Below are 6,461 nucleotides of genomic sequence, written 5' to 3'. Positions count from 1 at the left end.
TGATGTGGGGCTCAAACTCACCAGCTGTGAGATCATGACCTGAATCAAAGTCGGATGCCCAACCGACTGAGCCACCCAGTCACCCCGGATGTCTATGATATATATGCCTGGCCTAACTTAAATACCACACCCCATTGCTTATTTAACAATAAAAATACAGAAAAAAGATGCCATTATAACCCAAGAATGTAGGAATGCCTACCTGGCCTCTTGGGGATACTTTGAGTTAAATAAATAAATAGGCTTAGGCATGGGGACAAGGGGCAGAGGGTTAAAATAAGTACATCTTCAGACCCAGATATTCGGAAAGGTATAACATACGTATCTGGGAACATCTGAAGCAGGAGAAGGTTAAGAAGAGTTATTAGGAGCCTTCCACATGCCAGGGATGCCAAACTAAAGTAGCGTGGAGGTCTGGAGGGATGGGGTGTCCTGGGGGAGACATCACAGTCATTACTGAGAGATCCAAGTCTTCACGGAAGCACATGGTAAAAAATGGTGCTGGCAGTTCCCCAAAATGGCCTTCTAGCACCATAGTCTAAGATTGGGTCTTTCCATCAGTGGAAAATGGAACCACCCTGAAAAACTAGATTTTTCTTATCTTTAGGAAAGCACATTTGAGCAGGCCACACATGATTTTAGAATTGCTACTTGCCCCTGGATCTCTCTCATTTATTAACTCCCTATCTGTTAATTAAAAATTATTGCAAGATAGATAAAAAGTCTCAGTCTACAAGTAGAGATAAAAGACCTAATATACAAACTCTAGATTCCTTTAATTTAATATATAAAGTGGGGAAAATTACACTGAAATATAATCAGTAGATAAATGAATAAACATAAGTGGTTCTATCAAATTCTGTCTCTATGCATCATGTTAGTGAGAGTGAGGAAAATAAGATGATAGTGGGACTCCAATAGAAAAAAAGAAGAGGCTGTTACCAAGAAAACAAATATTTCAACTTTATTTTCTTGTCCAGGGCTACTCACAGTTTATTTTCAGTTGAGGCAAAGCAGAAGGAAGTTGCCACAAGTCACATATTTGGACAACTCTGTTGCGTTTGATTTACTGGTTTAGTGTGTTAACAATGAATCTCATCATTCAAAGGAAACTTTAATCTCAGAAAATTCATTTCCTGAGGTATCACTGTATTCAAAAACAACTCTTTAACTTCCTCTTCACTTTTCCTACAACTTTTCTTAATATCAAATTTCTTGTCACATTTTGGAGAGTCACATAAGGCATCATTTCAAATTCAAAGCATTAAACTGTAATAAAATCAGAGTATCCAGTGTTCTCCATAAATATAAAAGAATGTATATGGACCAAGGGATCATGGAAGAAATGGCCATGGATTTCAATTCAAGTCTTCTTACTAGAGCAAGAATAAAGAAATACAAAACCATTTGGAGAATTTAAATCTTTACAGTTTTGCTAGGATGCTTTCACAGGCTGGAAAGGAAACATGGGATTTTTTTTTTTTTTTTTTTTTTGGATATCGTGACTTCCCTCCTGTAACTAGTTTCACGCTGAGTGACATGTTTTCTGTGGGAATGGTCTTCTGCGTTGCTCTGCCACCTTTTCCTGTTCCTCTGAAATCATATCTAGAAAAATAGGGAGAATAAGTTTGTCCTTGGTAAGAAAAATGCTATGGCTACAAAGCAGTGACATTTAAGCAAGGATCTTTAATAAATAAAAATTTTCACACTATCTCTGTGTTAAAGGAAGATGGGCAATGTTATTTTTATTACATTTAGTATATTTTATTTAACATATTTAGTTTCATTAATATATGTTATGTTTGTTCTTTGTAATTTCTGATTTTTCTATTTATAGCATGTATCTCTGGTATAATCAGAAAAACAATTATAACATAGAATGTTAAAATAGAGAAAATAGAGAAAAATGTAATTTTTTCAATTTTCAAATGTCTGCTTATTTTTCTTTAAAGTTTATTTATTTATTTATTTATTTATTTAATTATGATAAAAATATATGTATATATTTTTTCAGGAATAGAATATAGTGATGCATCACTTACATGTAACACCCATGCTCATCCCAATCAGTGTCCTCCTTAGTGCCCCTCACCCCTTCAGCCCTTCCCCTCCAACCAACACTCCGCCAGCAACCCTCAGTTTGTTCTCTGTATGTAAGAGTTTCTCATGGTTGTCTCCCTCTCTATTTTCATATTATTTTTGTTTCTCTTCCCTTATGTTCATCTGTTTTATATCTTCCACAAATGAGTGAAATCATATGATATTTGTCTTTCTCCGAATGACTGACTTAGTGTAATACAGTCTAGCTCCATCCATGTTGTTGCAAATGGCAAGATTCCATTCTTTTTCATTGCTGAGTAATATTCCATTGAATATATATACCACATCTTCTTTGTCCATTCATCAGTTGATGGACATTTGGGCTCTTTCCATACTTTGGCTATTGTCGATAGTGCTCTGTAAACATTGGGGTTCGTGTGCCTCTTTGAATCAGCATTTTTGTATCCTTTGGATAAATACCTAGTTGTGCAATTGCTACATCATAGAGTGGTTCTATTTTTAATTTTTTTGAGGAACCTCCACACTGTAATTATATGTCTGTAAGAATCTAAACCAGAAACATCACTCAAACTAATTCTTAAGGAATAAAGTCACAGTACCTAACTGGCCTTGTTCATGGCTCTTCTTAAGTTGCTTTCTGGAAGTTTCTTAATGGGTTCCAAAAGAAAAACGAGGAGATTTTAAGGGTTATAAGGTAGTTTTCTAAGTTTTAAATAGCTAACCTTTATTTTCCACCAAACAAATTAAAAATGATACACCTGTGACTTGGTAATAAACTAAGGAAACTGTCACTGAACTCCACAGACGGACCTGAATTTGCTCTTTTATTTTTTATTTATTTATTTTTTTTTTTCGGAGGGGGTCTTCTGGTAAAGACCAGAAAACCTGCTAGACAAATTCTAAAAGAGCTGTAACACTTGAATTTGCTCTTTTAAAACGTATGTACATATGTTGCTGTTTCCCAAGGTGTTGCTGCCAGGCATTAACATTACTAAGAACTATTAAAATGCTGACTTAGCATTCTTTGTAAAACATTTCTTATGTGACCAGAGTGGAACACTCTGAACCATACCATAATGTTTAACAAAGAGCCAACAGATCATACAGTGTAAATGAAATCGTGAATGTTTTTGAATGTGATAATTTTTGAAAATTCTAGAAGCCTTCTGTACCTGATATATACCATATTGTGTTTCTTTTCTGAATTTTTTAATTTTTAAAAAATTTTTATTTTAGAGATAGAGTGCAAGCAGGGGAGAGGGGACAGAGAGAGAATCTTAAGCAGGCTCCACACTCAGCTTCACACAGAGTCCAACATGGGGTTAAATACAACAACCACAAGATCTTGACCTGAGCTCAAATCAAGAGTCACTTAAACAACTGAGCAACCCAGGTGCCCCTGTGTTTCTTTTTCTAAAATTTGCTTTGCTTATCAGTATTTATAATTTAAGATATATTTCACTTTCCATGGGGAAAAAAAATCTATAATACTTCCTTTCTAAAAGTTCAATGTACTGATATAAAGTAAAAATTCTTAAAATAAATTAATTTACCTTATTTAAGGTTATTGAAATGTCAGAGTTGTGTATAATTTTTCTTAACTAAGACTAATGTGCAGGGTAAATGCAAAAAATACACAATTAATTTAAGCCTCATACTGTAAACTTCAAAGCAGTTGTCAACCAATATTTCACCTTTCAAGTAAACTCAAGTCATATTTTAGCATCATTATAAAAAAGAAATATCTTGGGGCGCCTGGGTGGCGCAGTCGGTTAAGCGTCCGACTTCAGCCAGGTCACGATCTCGCGGTCCGTGAGTTCGAGCCCCGCGTCGGGCTCTGGGCTGATGGCTCGGAGCCTGGAGCCTGTTTCAGATTCTGTGTCTCCCTCTCTCTCTGCCCCTCCCCCGTTCATGCTCTGTCTCTCTCTGTCCCAAAAATAAATAAAAAACGTTGAAAAAAAAATTAAAAAAAAAAAAAAAAAGAAATATCTTACATTAGAATTTCTTCACATCCATATCCATAGAATAGTTTTTATAGTGATTTCCAGAATATTGGTGAAACTTTTCTAAATATTTTAAAGATTCTCTTCTAATGGAAAAAGTTTAAATCCACTTTATCTAAAAAATAAAGTTTATAATTTTAATGTTTTTATTAATGCAAGAAGTTTAAGGGAATAGTTTGTAATTTTTAGGAATCTTACCTTAAATATATTTAAAGCACAGGAAAAACAACTGGAATTGGTACATTGCATTTTTTCCCTCTTTTTAAACAGTCAACCAGCTTTTTAAAATTATTATTAATGCAACTAGCTCTAAAACATCAAACCTTATTTATGGTTTTGTATAAACTTTAGGCAGGCTTATTAAAGAAAGTTAATAAAATAGTACACTTACCTTATTTGGTGGTTATTATGAACTGTCCAAAAGAAGTTAAATGTTAATAGGAAAAAGAGATTTTTTTAAGTCTTCCTGAATATCTTGATGACTAAAGAGTGCATTTAGCAAAATGGTGGACACTCAAGCAGCCAAATGTCAAACTGCTGATGAGACTTGAATTCCACATTACAATATAAAACCAGATACAAATGGATTTTTCACTCCTGGGCTGGCCACCTCATTCCTTTGAATCAAAAAAGTGTACTTGAGAATGGGAAATAGCTTGCTACAAGATTAGCACAGAAGATCATTTATTTTAAGTCTAGAGTGTTTCAGGATAGGGCGAAAGGCACAATTTTTGAAGGATGTGTTCACAATGTTAATTTAGATCTGTATTCATTTGTGAAACCATTCAGAATGTTTCTGGCCATACCTTCTACTGACATTAATCAGTGACTGCCACAGTTGTTTTAATAAAAATTGAGAAAATGGGTGATGAATTCCTGATAATTTGCAGTTAATTTATTCTGCAACTGCATTTTGTTGGATGAGTGGGGAGTTCCTAAGGGGTTACCTGGTATCTGCCTGACTTTTAAAAAATTAAGCACAAGTAGCGGCACCTGGGTGGCTCAGTTAGCTGAGCGTCTGACTTCAGCTCAGGTCCTGATCTCGCAATTCGTGAGTTTGAGCCCCGTGACAGGCTCTGCGCTGACAGCTCAGAGCCTGGAGCCTGCTTCGGTTTCTGTGTCTCCCTCTCTCTCTGCCCCTCCCCTGCTCATGCTCTGTCTCTTCCTCTCTCTCAAAAACAAACATAAAAAAACTTTTTTTAATAAAAAAATAAAAATAAAAAATAAGCACAAGTATACATTCTAAAACTTTGATAGCCTTCTTCAAAAATATTTCCCCTTTATCTGTAGAACAAGAATGTTGTAATAATATTAACCTCACATAGTGAAGATTAAAGGATATAATGAATGCCTAGCATAAAGACTCAATAACTATTTAGTGGATTTTTTTTTCTTCCCTCGTATAAGATCATTTGAAGTCAAGAAGGCAGATACTTCTATATGTTATGCCTAACCTAGTACAGTAGATTAACAGGCGTTTGACTACTATTTTGCATTACTTAATAATATGGGGAAGTAGTATGGAGAAAAGAAACCACCGTAAAGCAGTATATTTTCACTGTTAGCTATTAGTAGGATTTAATAAACATTCTTTGGTTCTATCAACTGAAATCTTTAAAGAAGTAAACTGAGATACAGACTTTATCAATTACTTACAAATTTATAACAATAATAGCTTATCACATTAACCTTATGTTTTCCAAGTTTCTGATATCCTAAGTAAATATACACTTTACTATTTTGGGGTTACAAATTCTGGATTTGTTTCTGAGGAATAAAAATTCTCCTGTAGAACAGATGGCCTGGCTCCTTGGAGTTATGGACTATAAATTCTACAACAAATTATTACACAGGTACATATATAACTGTAGAAAGCAATCCTGATTTATTTAGGGGCAGTTTGTCCTAGTGTGCCTCCACATACAGCTGAAAAATTTGTTGTTCCCCAAACTAGACATCAATTTTCACATTTGGTTGTTAAGGCTTCTCATAAGCTTATGCCTTTTAAGAAGAAACAAACAAAAAAAAATAATTAATTGATTAATTTTAAAAAAACCCCAGGGAGAGCATTTTTTCCTTGATTGATTCTTCTAATATACATGTAAGCCTTGGGATTTCTAATAGATCTGTTTCACGCCCTGGACATCCTCTCTAACGAAATACATTGATCGTCTATGCATTCTTCGGGAAGCTAATTTACTCCCAAATGGAAATACGCATGTAAAATTACCGGAGAGAATAAAAGAGGAAAAGGTATTTTTAAAAACACAGCATTTTATAAATACACTAGTTCTCTGGAGGGCGAACTATCATTTGCAATCCTTTATAAATGTGTAATTCATACTGAGCTCAGTACATTTGACACCCTAGTATGATTTTCTCCCTGTGATGAATTTT

At 34.5% G+C, this 6,461-nt stretch overlaps 1 non-coding gene across 1 annotated transcript; it reads right to left on the bottom strand.

Annotated features, from left to right (window-relative positions):
* Positions 1-2,918: 2,918 nt before the first annotated feature.
* On the bottom strand, positions 2,919-2,980 carry LOC132682591 (U7 small nuclear RNA). Its single transcript, XR_009611763.1, has one exon. It is a non-coding gene; the product is annotated as a U7 small nuclear RNA (small nuclear RNA).
* Positions 2,981-6,461: the final 3,481 nt, after the last annotated feature.

This window comes from Panthera onca, chromosome A1 (genome assembly GCF_046562875.1).
Source record: "Panthera onca isolate mPanOnc1 chromosome A1, mPanOnc1 haplotype 2, whole genome shotgun sequence".
Taxonomy (NCBI): domain Eukaryota; kingdom Metazoa; phylum Chordata; class Mammalia; order Carnivora; family Felidae; genus Panthera; species Panthera onca.
The sequence above is the reverse complement of the archived record's forward strand: the minus strand, read 5'-3'. Positions and strand labels throughout refer to the sequence as shown.